Source organism: Oryctolagus cuniculus, chromosome 4, assembly GCF_051225735.1.
Source record: "Oryctolagus cuniculus isolate XC-2025 breed Fujian yellow rabbit chromosome 4, ASM5122573v1, whole genome shotgun sequence".
Classification (NCBI taxonomy): domain Eukaryota; kingdom Metazoa; phylum Chordata; class Mammalia; order Lagomorpha; family Leporidae; genus Oryctolagus; species Oryctolagus cuniculus.
In genome coordinates this window covers 37,835,246-37,851,752 of record NC_142870.1, presented here as the reverse complement: position 1 = coordinate 37,851,752, position 16,507 = coordinate 37,835,246, and the positions used below count along the sequence as shown (strand labels likewise).

At 35.9% G+C, this 16,507-nt stretch overlaps 1 long non-coding RNA gene across 1 annotated transcript; it reads right to left on the bottom strand.

Moving 5' to 3' along the window:
* Positions 1-1,296: 1,296 nt before the first annotated feature.
* On the bottom strand, positions 1,297-7,150 carry LOC149126954 (uncharacterized). The gene is made up of 2 exons (XR_016232382.1): positions 6,955-7,150; positions 1,297-5,222 (listed from the first exon to the last, which is right to left on the bottom strand). It is a non-coding gene; the product is annotated as an uncharacterized LOC149126954 (long non-coding RNA).
* Positions 7,151-16,507: the final 9,357 nt, after the last annotated feature.

Sequence of the window (16,507 nt, the reverse complement as noted above, 5' to 3'; positions counted from 1 at the left end):
TGGTAGGGTAGTTGAAAATAACAACAGATTTATGACTTCTTGTTGGCCTTAAGCACTGGTGAGGTTTCTCCACTGCAAAGTTACTCTCACCCCTCTTAACAACTTCATCACCTTCCTTGTTCATCAATTAGGATACTTAAGGATTGGGGAGTTGTAATCCCCCACCTTGAGGATGGACTATAAATTATAGTTTATATATTTCAAATATAAAATACTTGGAATTCTTTTGCATGGAAGATGTTTCTCCATCCCCATTTATTAATTAATTCCATTATTCATGAACATTCAAGGGCTCATAGAAATGTTTTGTATTTTGTGTGACAATGCTATTTTAATGTTGTTCAAATTGTTTTAGTTTTGGTTGAATACCAGATTTTATTTAGTTCACTCCTTTCTGTACTCCTTTATCAATCTTCCTATCTGTGTGTGTGTTTGGCACTACAAATACTTTAGACTCATCTTGTATGTTTCCTGCTCCAGTCGTAGATTCAGCCATTTCCATAGGGTATCAGGATATTTCATTGTAGAATGGTATTAGAAAATAGGATCTCATTGTTAGATGTGTTTATTGTTATGAAGATGTTTTGTTTTTGTGTGTGTGTGTTTGCCTGGTAGATAGGAAAACAAAGATTATATAATTACAAGTGCTTATGCCACATCTATATACTTCTGTATGTAACCACCTTAGTATATATGTATTAAGCTAAACTTTTTAATGATATGATATAGCTGACCCATTACCACATTTGCCATTATGTTTCCTCTCCTTGATTATCTGAAAACTCTTACTGTAAGTGAGAAACCTCTCTCCCACCATTTGCCAAGCATTTATTTAATTGTTCCATTCCAGTATAAATGTATAGCAAAATCAACATTCATAAATTATGTTAATAACATGTACACTTGACACAATGAAATGACAATGGCCTTTTACCTCTGAGTTTTAAAAGACTCAGTCTTATAATAAGAAAAAACATGAAGCAAATCCCAGTTGAAGACCTTGTATGAAATACCTGAATATTGCTCAAAATAGTTATTCATGACAAAAAAGGAAATTAGGACTGTATTATAGTCAAGAGAAGCCTAAAGAGACATGACAACTAATGTAATATGATACTCTGACTGGGATCCTGAAACAGAAAATAAAAAATTAAGAATTAAGGAGATCTAAATATGGACTTCAGTTACCATTTTATGTCAATATCAGTTCATTAATTATAACAAATATATAATGGGAACACATAATGTTAATAAAAATCAGGATCGAGAAATTATTCTAATAGAATTTTACAAATGTTAATTTAATATTTTATTGAAAGTAATTTCAGATTTACTGAGAAGCTGCCAGAAAAGTATCATTATATTAACATAATTAAAGAGTAGAATTTCCAAAATATTAACATGTTACTTGTGCACAGTTTCCAGAAAACCAAGACATTTTCAGAGGTTCACCCACAATTATCAAAAGAAGAAAGTTAACATTGACATAAGAGTTCAATCTAAGCTATATATGTTGTTCATATTTTGGAATTTTCTCAATAGTTTCAACTATTCTTTTCTAATGTCAAGTCTCTTTTCTTTATAATTTTGATGAGTTTCTCAGACTCCCTTTGTCTTTACAGCACTGAAATTTGGGGTCAGTAATTTAATACAGTAGCCTTTCATTTTGGTTTATCTGATTGTCCTTCATTATTGGGTAGAAAGTGTTACATTTTTTTAAATGACTGTGTACTTGTCTCAGTACATAATGATCAGTAGACTCAAGATGCCTGATTGCCCTACCACTGTGGGTATTAATTTTAATCACTATATTAATGTCTGCCAGACTTTTCCCTATAAAATGATCATTTAATCCATTGTAATCAGAACATTTCTTGGGGTGATTACTGTAAGACTATTGCAAATAAGCAATTACTCTTCAAACTTGTGAGTATCAATCTTAGTATTCATTGATGATCCTTGACAGAGTCAATTATTGTTATTTGTGGATTTCAATGGTAAACCTTTAAGAAGTCTTTTTTTCTCTTCCACAATATCTAGTGGAATTTGTACTATAAAGAAGAGGTTTCTATTTATTAATGTTTTCATTTTTATTTATATCAATACATTTGTGGATTTTTATTTTATCCAATGGATCATAATTATTGACTTACAAAATTATTTGATATTCAAATTGCCTTCTTCCCCTTGACTGCTGTTTCCTTTTGATGTGTCTCCTTCATCATTTAAGTGTTTTCTGATTTGGCTCAAAAAAGATGTCAGAGTTTATCTTGAACACTTTAGTCTAGTCTTTATATTGTCATTTTACAAAGAGACGTTGCTTCCCTTTAGGAGAGAATTATATGTAGAAAATAAATCTCAGGTATGGTTGTGCTCAGTACTTCTAGAAGTCATTGTTTCTAGGCTATTTTAGAGAAGACAGTGCTAGAAAATAGTTGAACAAATAGGCAGGAATTCACATATTTGTATGAACATCCCTCTTCTGTTTACCTAAAAATCTATCATATATCTCCATATTTCTATCATGTATCAATTGCAATTCAATACCTTATTCTATATGTATGATTCCTTCTTCTGATTAATAAATTTGAATTTCACCCATGATATACTACTCAAACCCAGAATACACAGAAAGTACCTTAAAAATTGCTGACATTTAAAACAATAGAAAAATGAAACATTACTTGTGTTTAGTCTAAGACCATATGCTCCAAATACTCTCAGGGTTGTTTTGCTCATTTTTTCCTTAGTAGTGAGAAAGTGAATTCAAATGTTTCTTTCATACTTATTAATTTTCCCTATTCATATCAAGTGCCATTTATTTAGTATATGAAATAATAACAGAGTTGCAAAGCCAAACTTGTCAATGAGTATATTAATGGATATGTCATTTCCATTTCCTATCACTTCTATTTTGTCAATGCTTTATTTCCAATCAAATGTACTGAACCAATATAATTGATAGATTCTTAATTTTTCCTGTATTTATCATTTTATGCATGACCAGACACAAACATTTTTCTTTCATTTTTTTTCAGAAACTGTTATTTCTTTATCTGTAAAGACATGCTATTTTCATTTCTTGGAAGTCATTCAAATGGGTAAGATGGCTATTTTTTCCATTCAGTTATTATTTATATTCCCACTAAACAAGGGTCTTTTTGCTTTTCACTTGTTAAGCTTTTTCATTCAATGCAGTATTAAGCCTCTCTACTGTAATGTAAATTTAAAATACACTGTCTCAATAATTCAAAAAGAAAAAAATGGGACAAGCAAGGAGATTTGGAGGGAGAGAGGGGAGGGGAAGGGGAAGAAATTTATGTTCTTAGAATTGCATTGGGACCGGTACTGTGGTGTAGTGGGTAAAGATGCTGCCTGTAGTGCCAGCATCCCATAAGGGTACCGGTTCGAGGGCCAACTGCTCTATTCCCAATCCAGCTCTCTGCTATGGCCTGGGAAAGCAGTCCAATATGGCCCAAGTCCTTGGGCCCCTATACCTGTGTAGAAGACCTGGAAGAAATTCCTGGCTCCTGGCTTCAGATCCGCACAGATATGGCAATTGCAGCCAATTGGGGAGTGAACCATTCACTGTGAATGGTTCACTCTCTCTCTCTCTGCTTCTCCTTCTTTCTCTGTGTAACTCTGACTTTCAAATAAATAAATAAATCTTTTTAAAAAAAGAATTGTATACATAAATCATGTTGAATCAGTTAAAGACTAATAAAAATTTTAAAAAAAATTAAAAACATCAGTTTGCTTTCATTCCCTTTGACAGCTATGTACCAATTTTGTAGATACAACCATTTAATAGGTACTCTTCTAGCTGTGTTTCAAACACCATGCGATTACATATATGCTTCAATCAATACATTTGTGCATCTATGTGTTCCATTTAAAAAAATGTCTCTGAAAGATAGAGAGACAGAAAGGTTCACTCCCCAGATGTCCACAGACAGGGCTGGGCCAGGCTAAAGTCAGGAGACAGGAACTCCATCTGAGTCACCCACATGAGTGACAGGTACCAGAGTATTGAAGCTATTATCCACTGTCTCCCTAGATGCACATAAGGAGGAAGTTGAATCAGAAGTGGAGGCAAAACTTGAACACAGACACCCTGGTATGGGATGAGCAGTCCTAAGCAGTGGCCCAAACCTCTGTTCCAGAAAGCCCACCCTCATAAGCATTTTTATATATTGGATGTATATCTTAAATATAAATTCCAAGAATGGGAACTTTTTAGACACAAAATAAATATAAAAACTATTTTCTTACATAGTTAAATTTGTGCCAATTGGAATTTTTTCTAGAAGTAAATGAAAGTGTCTATGACTTGTCTATGGGCTGCCTACATCTCCTCCTTTTTTATTTAATTGGGAACAGCCTCTGTCTTAGGTTGCCCTCAGTCATCTCTGTCCTTACCCGTCATCGGTAACTCTGGCAGCTTGGCCTAGAGCCCTGTCTTAGGTTGGTACAGGATGCTCAGCGTCTTACCCATCATTGAGTACCATTCCAGCTTGACATTAGGTGAGAGATGAAATATACAGCCAAATATCAATTATTTTGATTACAAAGGAGGTTTGGTACGAAGTTTTAAATGATGAATCTCAGTCCATGCAGACTGTAGTGAAGTTAGCAGAAATTGCAGAACACACGGAAAACATCCCATACAAAGTAGGAAAAGCAGTAGTGGTCCAGCCACCATTAATAACCAATGAATCCATTGAAACCCTCCAAATGTTAGGGGGTTAGTAATAAATATACGTTGCATTTTACTCTTAGTTTATTAATAGCAGGCTATATATGGCACATTTTTACTAATGTTAAAACAACATCCCCCTGGTACAGATTTACAGCTTATATGATCTTTTAACAGCAAGTAATCGATAGCTGCATGGTTTAAAAGTACTCCTGAGCGAACTTGACCCAAATCTTCAGCTATTTTAGACAGCACAGTAGCAGTAAGATTAATTGTTTTGGTCACTGAACATGCAAGCCTTCGCAGCACACAGTTATTTCCAAAGGCCAATCCAGGAACACCTACTACTGATACAGCCATGGCAAGGGCAGTGTCCTCTCCTATTAGGATGACGTTGCCATTGCAGTACTCCGGTAATGGATGTCACCATCGTGTCTTTGGAACTACGGATGTCAGCATCGGGGCCACACGGCCCAGTGAGCAGTTGCAGATATCATCAGGCGCTAACGATGTAAAGGCATATTGGCTGCATAAAAAAAAAAAAAAAAAATCCCTTAGGAGCCTATGTCCCAGTCCAGTACTGGATCAGGTCCATTCCTATCAGGTGATAGGATCCCTCCATTTTACCATTGCTCTTTTCACAGCTGTTTTTAAACAATCAGAATTTAACAGAGACATCAAGAGAACATAATAGATTACTTTAACTCATTTGTTTAACAGAGGATCAGATTTTGATTTTATGTTAAAGAAAATAGACTAATAGTTTTGCAACCCAATTTTTTTTCCATAACATTTTGTAACTTTTTCACACCTTCTGTAACTTACTCATACCTTTCTCTTTTTTTATTCCAGTATAGAGTAAACTAGCCATTCAGATAAACAATTTTTACAAACCATGTCCTTCCTTTATTTAAAAACCTCTTTTCCTTTTAACTTTTCTTATCAAGAACACGCTTTTATACTTGTGACCTTTTACATCAAAGTGATGGTATCTGGGACTGTAGCAGTCAATGGGGGAGTAACTTTGTTCAATTTCCTGTAATCCACCGTCAGTTTCCATGTTTCATCTGATTTCTTAACAGGCCAAATTAGACTATTCTTTTTAGTGGTTATGGAAATCATCATTCCAGCATTAATAGAAGTTTATACTGTTTTAGATATTTCCTCATGTCCACCTGGAATTCTGTATTGTTTACACTGAATAACCTTAGTTGGCTTTGGCAGTGGTATAGGAGTTTGATATAATTTTCCTACCACTGCATAGCGGTTTGACTGCAAAGGGAAGCATTTTCTTTTTTCCAATTTACATTTATCCTCTACTGCTTTTTCTAATTGCTTGCACATGCATCAGTATGCAGATAACAAAATCCATCCTCACCTCCCCAAAGCCTGTAGTTTATTCCCCTTTTCTACCGGCACTGATTACAAAACCTCAATAACTTGTAGAGGCTGTGCACTCTATAACTTGCCATCCCAATTCTCACTCAGTCCTGAGCGGAGAGTCCATTCCATTGCCAAAAAGGCGAACTGAGGGTCCTTCCAACCAGGAACATCACAGTTTACACATGCAGCTTCAGTTTTCCTTTTAAAGAAAGGCATTGCTTTGTATACATGAGGATCCTGCCGACTACGCCAATTTGTGACAGCGAATTATTTTTCAGCTGTCTGCTGTGCACAGACTTAGTTACTTTCAGTTTGATCCACAAGAAATACACTGCAAGCCTTTAGAACACACTGAAATTATTTAGAGGAAAGATGATAAAGGAGCATAGATTAACAGAATGTTGTAATATAATCTGTCCAAGAATTCCTATCAGTAATACTGGTAGAGTTAGTACATAACACAGAAACAGAATGGGTAATATTGAATTCAGTGATGGAAGAATTATATTATATTATTTTACTGCACTCCAGACACTTTGTTGCCACAATTTCTCATTTCACATAGCAATATTAACTTTACAACAGGAAACATTCAATTCAAATGAAATATTTAAATGCAGGGTGGAGGGCGTCCAGTGTACACTGATCTATATTTTCCACTCCCAGTGTTTTTTATCCACAACACCCTCTTCAGCAAATCAAGGACTAATTTTTTTAACAGCACTAACAAATTGCTCTACAATCTGTTTCTTTAACCCTATTCCCTGTGTCTGAAGTACATTTTTAACGGCTTTAATTACTGCCCTTTTTCCTTGTTCTTGTCCCATATCCCCCGATCTATTGTTTACCGAGGATTATAGGTGGCAGGTACTTACCACTCCTCTGCATTATTGAGTTGCAGCTGCCTTCCTTTTTCCAGGGTTCATGATGTTGTTCCCTGTACTCAGTCCCTGTTCAGGCGCCACCTGTGTGGGCCAGCCGTACCAGTTGAACAGAACCCGAATGGGGGTGTGGGAATGAAAAGAGGGACAAGGGCACAGAGAATGGAGCCAAGACAAATGAACTGATCAAGGTTCGTTTATTCCAGCGTCTCAGAGATATTTATACATAACCAGCTATAGCTCAAGGCAACACAGAGGATAACAACATACACAAGGCAAAGGTACTTATCGGGCTTTCTGCAACACAGTCATAACATAGTCAATTTTAACAGAGTGCTCTTGTTTGATCATCGTCCTTCAACATGGGAGTACGTGACTTTCTCATCACAGGAATTCTACAAGCCAAGACTGACCTTGACTCATCTATGGGCTGCCTACATTGGGATACTCTTTGATTCTTTTTTTTTTTTTTCAGAAAGTATAACACAAATATATTTCTTGTGCAAAATAGACCTAAAATAAAAATGAATGCTTGCTTAATATAAATAAGGGACTGAAAATTATGATGGGGGGTGTACCACTGTGATTATATGACATCAGTGGGAGTTATTACTAGGTAAAATCATGAACAGAGTATGGAAATTACATTTTGGTAGAAACCAGAATGTCTCCAAGGTTTCTATATTACATAAAAGGAATGAAGGAACTATATGATTTCTTGAAGTAGCTATCAACAAGATGTTGCATTTTTACTTTGCTTTGTTTAAAACAGTCTAAGAACAGGAATCAGTTCTCCTATTAACAGCACTGAAACACAGTGACAAGATAACCAAGAAAAATCTTTCAAGAAGAGAAAATTAATTTTAAACATTTAAATCTTTTGCTAATAAATATTTGTTTAGTAAAACATAATATCTTTGTCTTACTGTTTTGGAAAAACACATACACCAATTTAAAAAATGAAATTTCCCTCACATTTGTAAATACATGTGTTAATGCAACAAGTGATGAAAGGGAATTACTTTAATATATTAAAATATACCCTAGCAACAAATGATTTTTTAATTTTTTAATGATTTTTTAATTTTTTAAAGATTTATTTTTATTTATTTGAAAGGCAGAATTACAGCAAGAGGTAGAGAGAGAGAAAGAGAGAGTCTTCTATCTGCTGGTTCACTCCTTAAATGGCTGCAAAGGCCAGAGCTGAGCCGATCTGAAGTCAGGAGCAAGGAGCTTCCTCCAGATCCCCCACATGGGTTCAGGGACCCAAACACTTAGGTCAACTTCTGCTTTTCCAGGCCATAGCAGGGAGTGGGATCTGAAGAGGAGCAACCAGGACTAGAACTGGCACCCATATGAGATGCTTGAACTTTAACCAACTGTACCACAGCACCAACCCCCAAAAAATGGATTTTAAAGTTTGACATTTTCAACAATTGTAGATATTATAAAATGCTTGATTTATATCTTCATATAGAATATAATTCAATTTAATATTGACATTTCAATATATTCTTAAATAAATAGTTAAAAGAATATTAGGTACACCAAATGTGGATCAAAATTTATAATTTATATTTTATATATAAGTTATAATTCTGATGCATGGCTATGAAAAATTAATCAATTTCTATTTAAAATGTAAACAATACTGATGTCAATTAATATCCTAATATTTTGGGGAAATAAGATAAGGCAATAAGGCATGTAACAACTCTGCTTATAGTTATCAAACCCAATTTTCTTTCTGAGGTATTGCTGAAAACAGTGTAAATTCTATTTCTTGAACATTCATACCTCTGTAATGATGGGTGAAGTCTGATTTTTTTTTTAAATTTCTCTTTCCAGGGACCGGTGTTGTGGTGCAATGGGTAATGTCCTGGCCTGAAGCGCTGGCATCCCATTTGGGTGCCAGTTCTAGTCCGGCCGCTCACCTTCTGATCCAGCTCTCTGCTAAGGCCTGCAATACTGGTGCAGGATGGCCCAAGTCCTTGGGACCCTGCTCGCATGTGGGAGACCCGGAGGAAGCTCCCGGCTCCTGGCTTCGGATCGGCACAGCTTCTGCTGTTGCAGTCATCTGGGGAGTGAACCAGCAGATGGAAGACCTCTCTCTCTCTGTCTCTACCTCTCTCTGTGGCTCTGTCTTTCAAATAAATAAAATAAATATTTAAAAAAAAAATTGTTTCCAGAACAAGGAGAGTTGTGTCCACTTCCAGCTTCAGTAAATCATCCAAACATTATGTGCTATGATGTGTAAATGAATAGGCTTTATTTAAAGCCTTACCTAAATTTCCTAAAGGCATTAAGTTATTTATATCACATACAATGTCATTATTAATTTTTAACTCTGATAAATTAAAATTGCAAATATTTCTGTGGCATTGTGTTGTTTCAATACATCTGTATATGGTATAAGGTTAAAATTAGAGTAAGCATATCGATTTCCTCCAACATTTGTCATTCTTTATGGTTAAAATATTCAGAACATTTTCTTCTAGATCTTTTTTAAAGTGTATACTACAAAATCATTTAAAACAAAACTCACAACAGGCTAAAAAGAATTAAAAAAGAAATACATTTTCCTTTTGGATGGGAAATTTATTTTATTTACAAAGAATTGCATGAACACTGTATTCTGCAACTCTATTAATTCCAATAATAGCCTATCAAAATCCAGTCTTCATTTTTCGACCTAGATTTATAGGCTCAGACAAACATGAAACACAATGTCTCAGCATAATTAGTGTATCCTGCTCTGCAAAATAAACGTACATGTCTGATTTCTTGTCTGAATGCTTCTGCAAACACATTACAACCTGTCTTGCAGTATACATTACTATTAGTGAATGAAATATTGATGTTGTTTGGGTATACTCATTATTATAGCTAACATTTCAGATTTATTCCCTAATATGCATATAATTCAGTTTGGTAAACAGAGAATCCTGATTTATTTAGCTACTTGGGACCACAAAGTCTTCAAAGAATCATATTTTTTTTTCCTTAACACAACATCTAAAGGATTACATTCTCATTGCCACTATAAATGCAATCTAGTTGTCACACTTAATTTTACATGTTCATTTAGACCAACATTTAGACCAGACTTTGACCTTTACTTGAAAAAATTCAGAGCTCTAACCTGATTTGCATATCTGGTATTTGATAATGAATTCATTACAATTTATGACCCAAAAAATCAGTAAGTAGAAACAATTGCTATATTGAAATTTTTTGGTTGAACTAACACTATGAATATATTATGTTGAAAATGAAACCACGGGCAGACATTAGGCACAATCGTTAAAACATGTCCTGGTATACCTGCACCCCAAATCAGCCTGCTTGGGTTCAAGTTCTAACTCAGATACTGATTCCAGATTCTTGTTATTGCACACCTTAGAAGGCAAGGAGGCTAATTCATGGCTCAAGTGGCTCATCAGAGATTCAGAACGTGTTTCAGACTCTGGGTTTTGGCTTCTACCCCCAGCTCTTGTGGACATCTGGGGAGTGAACCAGTGGGTAGAAGATCTCTTTGTGTCTTGATCTCTTTGTCTTGCTTTGTCCATCTCCCTAAATAAATATAAATAAATATTTGGATAAGTTAGAAAACCATAAATTTACAATTTCCCTGTTATAAATTGATGAAATATTTATTAATTTATGAGATTACCCATATTTTAACGAAAATCTTCAGCATCTACGTTTTGACTTGTTTCTTGTTTATGCTAAGAGCTCTCTGGGAACAATATTTGATGTGTTTTAAAGGTATTGATTTGCTTCAGTTACTTGAAATCTGCATATAATGCAACTTGTTAGAATTTTATGTGTTACACATTCATTCAAGTAATATCTGGTAACATCATTTCTTTAATAGTTTTGTCTGATTTATTCCACTCATCCTCCATCTCTTACTTTCTATTACTCTCCACAAAGCTGCTGCAAGCAGACTTCATAGTGAGGAAATCACTGTTCCAGAATTTCACATTCATATTGGTTTTACAAAGATAGCTTTACACACACCATACTTTCTAGTTTTACATATTAAAGATCTTTGGAGTCCAAAAGATCCACTACACATTATATAATTCACAAAACTACTACCAGGATAAACAGAGTATTTTGTTGTCCTAAAAAAAGCTTAAATAATAGGCAAAAACTTCCTGAAATAATATAATTTTAAGATAATTTTTAGCCGGCGCCGTGGCTCAATAGGCTAATCCTCCACCTTGCGGCGCCGGCACACCGGGTTCTAGTCCCGGTTGGGGCGCCGGATTCTGTCCCGGTTGCCCCTCTTCCAGGACAGCTCTCTGCTATGGCCAGGGAGTGCAGTGGAGGATGGCCCAGGTGCTTGGGCCCTGCACCCCATGGGAGACCAGGAAAAGCACCTGGATCCTGGCTCCTGCCAGGATCAGCGCGGTGCACCGGCTGCAGCGGCGGCCATTGGAGGGTGAACCAACAGCAAAGGAAGACCTTTCTCTCTCTGTCTCTCTTTCTCACTGTCCACTCTGCCTGTCAAAAAAAAAAAAAAAAAGATAATTTTTATAATTTTATAATTTTAAGATAATTCTCACAGTGAATATCTACTGTTGAGAAGGCTGATTTTATATAAAATCTGATGCAACATAACTTGTGAAAATTACATGATTGACAAATAATTGGAAGATCTGTAGGTACTATAGGTTTATCAAAATTCACTTATTTAGTATTTTATAGTATAGTATTGCTTTAGATGTTATTAAGCAGCTATATAATATTGAAACATCACTGTCCCCCAGTAATACAAATAAAGGAAAGAAAAAGGAACAGGAGAAAGGAAGGAAGGAAAAGAAAAAGCAGAAGAAGGAGGAGGAAGAGAAACAAAGAAAAAAATGTGAGAATGAAAACTTTCGCACAAATAGAAACTCCTGAGTAATTCATTCTTCCCAACACAACAAGCAGAGCATGATGAATGAAAAGACTGTATTATCTAACTCTTCTGCACCATTTATATAATTTTTAAAAGGGTATTTCTTTGCTAAGGCATATGCTCATAAAGTAGATTATTTATTTAAAATAATATTGCACAGATTTGTGCAACAGTCTTTAGGTGTAGATGTAAATATGTTATTTAATTCTACAGTTTTCTGAGAGATCCATTTCAATGAATTTCTATCGCAAGACTGGTCGCTAACATTGCTATAGCATTTTTTTTTAAAAGATTTATTTATAGGGCCAGCGCCATGGCTCACTTGGTTAATGCTATGCCTGCGGCACCAGCACCCATATGGGCACCAGGTTCTAGTCCCATTTGCTCCTCTTCCAGTCCAGCTCTCTGCTGTGGCCAGGGAGGGCAGTGGAGGATGGCCCAAGTGCTTGGGCCCCTGCACCCATATGGGAGACCAGGAGGAAGCACTTGGCGCAGAGCCGGCCATAGCGGCCATTTAGGCAGTGAACCAACGGAAGGAAGACCTTTCTCTCCGTTTCTCTCTGCCTCACTGTCTGTAACTCTATCTGTCAAATAATTTAAAAAAAGATTTATTTATTTATCTGAAGTCAGAGTTACATAGAGAGAGGAGAGGCGGAGACAAAGAGGAGTCTTCCATCCACTGGTTCACTCCTCAAGTGGCCGCAATGGCTAGACCTGTTCTGATCCGAAACCAGGAGCCAGGATCTTCCTCTAGGCTTACCTACATGCATGCAGGGGTCCAAGAACTTGGGCCATTCCTCAACCGCCCTTCCAGGCCACAGCAAAGAGCTGGATTGAAAGTGGAGCAGCCAGGACATGAACCAGTGCCCATATGGGATGCTGGCACTGTAGGCAACAGCCTTACCCACTATGCCACAGAGCCGGACCCTACATCAATTTAAGTTTTTTTTCTCAAAATTCTTAAGTTCATGACTGGACCACACACATACACGCACACACACACACGCACATATGTTCAGGATAAAATTATTAATATTTTCAACTTCTTAAAACAAAATAATTCTAGTACAGGTAGTATTATGCATCATATCATTAGAAGGAAAATTTTATAAATGACTGATTCAAAATGAGTTTATTAGAAGCATTGTGTCACAAGTCAATTGTTTACATTCATCTCTTTTAGAGTCAACACACACACAAATGTACATACAGGTATATAAGTATTTATATATATGTTTTGCTGCTTTGTTATATTTTTGCTTTATTCTTATTTCATCAATAGAATCTTTTTTTTTTTTTTTTTTGACAGGCAGAGTGGACAGAGAGAGAGAGACAGAGAGAAAGGTCTTCCTTTACTGTTGGTTCACTCTCCAATGGCCACTGCGGCCAGCGCAGTGCAGCCGGCGCACTGCGCTGATCCGAAGGCAGGAGCCAGGTGCTTCCTCCTGGTCTCCCACACAGGTCCAGGGCCCAAGCACTTGGGCCATCCTCCACTGCACTCCCTGGCCACAGCAGAGAGCTGTCCTGGAAGAGGGGCAACCGGGACAGAATCTGGCGCCCCAACCAGGACTAGAACCTGGTGTGCCGGCACCCCAGGTGGAGGATTAGCCTATTGAACTGCGGCACCAGCTCAATTGAATCTTAATATTAGAGAAATCATACTCAGATCCTATACTATAATGTATGAATTAATTGAAGATAATTTAACCCACAAAAATATATACTTGATTTTTTTTTTCTAATGTATACTTCTGGAGCATTTTATGTCTATTTGCAACAATTTGGTAAAATAAATATGCACTTGAGAAAAACCACTTATTTTATTTCCTACTCATTTAAAATTGATGTATGTTGCTGTATAAAGTCGATATTTTATAGCTGGATTAAAAGATTAGAGTGAAAACATGATTCTATCAGAAATATATCCTAGATATAAAGCAAACCATGTTATTTACTTAAAGTGAAAAAAGCTAACTGTATTTCTTTCATTTCTACCTCACACATTTATGGTTTAACACCAGCTCAAGGTATAATGTAATTTTAAATGTCATAACATAAAAATGTGAAAAAATACATATTAGTTTTAGAATATAAAATGTACCTCAATGTAACAAAATTATAAATATTCTTTATTTCATAATATTTACTCCTACATGTATTCACTAAACTGATTTTTGTAGAAAGCATTTCATTTGAAAAACTTTAAAAACTTAGAATAATGTCTCTGGAGGTTCAAATTTATATCCATGTAATTTTAAAATAAAATAACACCTGAGCTTAGTATTATCCTTTTGCCACTACTGAAGCTGTTTTCTTGTACCTTCTTTTTAAACAACATTTTAGATTCAAATCTCTTTAATATTATTAAAATAATTATTTGATAGTTTTCACATTTATTAGGGTTATTCTTTAATCAAAATGACCTGATTAAAAAATTATCTATTTTGATTAAGGTTTTGCAAAATTAGTAAAAACATGTTTTTACAAAGCAAGTCAAACCAGAGCAATTTACTTAATCTCAGAAATAAATGCAGGCAATAAATATTGTAGCTAAGTTCATTTGGGTCATTATTTTATTTTGGAAATATTGTTCAGACAACAATAGATTATAATTTCTCAACTGGTATATAAAATCTACTATATAGAAGTTATAATATTAACTTTGCAAGTCAAGGTTATGATCACATCTTTTATAGCAATGTAAAATTTTCCTTTATTAAATTTAAATAGATACCCATAAAGAGCCAGGAAATCATGCCATTAAAATAAATTAAGTGGGTCATTTGGAATCTTTTGTTAAACAGAAGTGAAATAATAGGCTCATTGTTGATATCTGGCAATCTACTTGCATATTGAATAATATTCTAATATATATGTATGTGCTTCTTCTAATATTTAACAATTAAATTATTTAAAAAGAAAGAATTCTTCTTAAAATTTTGTATTTATTTTCATCTTACATGTAAGGCAGACAGAGTGGCATTGAGAGATAGATAAATATCTCCCATCCATTGGTTCACTCCCACAGTGTTCACTATAGCCAGAGTTGAGCCATGTGGAAATTAGGATCCAGGAACTCAGTTCAGATCTCCCACTTAGGTGACAGGAACTCAAATATTTTAACTAATGTCTGCTATCTCCCATGGTGCACATCAGTAGGAAACTGTATTGGAAGAGGAGATACATAGACATAAAGTAGACATTCTGATATGGGATGGGTTATCCAAGAAGTGGCCTAACGGCTGCACCAAATGCCTGCTCCAGAGCTTTTGCTTTTAACATATGGAGCTTATTATGTTGCAACAACTCCTCAATAAAATGTGCTAAAAATTACTGTGACAATATTTCCTGAGGGTGCATCCTATACCTAGCTGATCCTTACCTGAGGAAAGTAAATGATTGAGGTTTTTACCTTCCTAAGGCAAAGCCATGATTTGGTCCATTAGAGAAGGATGAAGAAGGTGGGAATAAAACTATCTGTGTCATGAAATAAATGTATTTGTTTTGTGGATGAATCATGAAAGTCTGAATTTTTTAAAGATTTATATATTTATTTGAAAGGCAGAGTTACAGAGAGAGAGAGAGAGACAGACAGAGAGAGAGAGAGAGACAGAGAGAGAGAGAGAGAGAGAGAATCTTCCATCTGCTGGTTCACGCCCCAAATGGCCACAATGGCTGAAGAGGGATATTATTTAAGTTTTCCTTTTCAATGTGGCCATTCCAGGGACTAGCCATAATATTTAACAGAGTATCTGTCATTTGGTCAAACTAACCATTAGTATTATTTAATATTCTTTTTAAATATGACCATAGGCATACTCCATAACTCACTGTTGTTTTTTAGTGGCCTGTGTTGTGGTGCAGTAGATTAAGTCATTGCATATGATGCCAATATTCCATATCAGAGTGCTGGTTTGAGTTCCCATTGCTCTGCTTCCAAGCCAACTTCCTGCTAATGAACTTGAGAAGGCTGTAGAAGATGGCTAAAGTGCTTGGTCCTTGCCGCCCTTGGGAAGACCAGGATGGAGCTGCTAGCTCTTGGTTTCACCCTGACTCTCTAGGGCTGATACAGCCATTTGGAGTGTGAACCAGCAAATGGAAGATATCTAGCTATATTCTCTCACTACATATCGCTATCTATATTTTAAAAAATATTTATTTATATTTTATTTGAAAGGCAGAGAGAGAGAGGGAGAGGGAGAGGAAGAGAGAAAGCTTTCATCTGCTGGTTCACTCCCTAAATGGCTGCAATTACCAGGGCTGGGCAGATCCTAAGCCAGGAGCCAGAAGCTTCTTCCTGGTCTCCCATACAGGTGCAGGGGCCCAAGCACTTAGGCCATCTTCTGCTGTTTCCAAGGCATATTAGCAGTGAACTGGATCAGAAGCAGATCAGCCAGGATTTGAACCAGTGCTAGTATAGATGCCAGCACCACAGGCAGTGGGTTTACCCACTGGACCACACCACTGGCCCTCTCTCTCTTTCATTCTATCTTGCCTTTTCTCTTTGTGTTTGACATAAATAAACATTTAAAAATTGTTATTTTTAGAGACCATGCAAGTGTCATGCTGAAGATCAGCAAAGGATGTCATGATATAGTCAGACGTAATGTGTAGAGAAGTGGAGAAGTGACGGGAAGC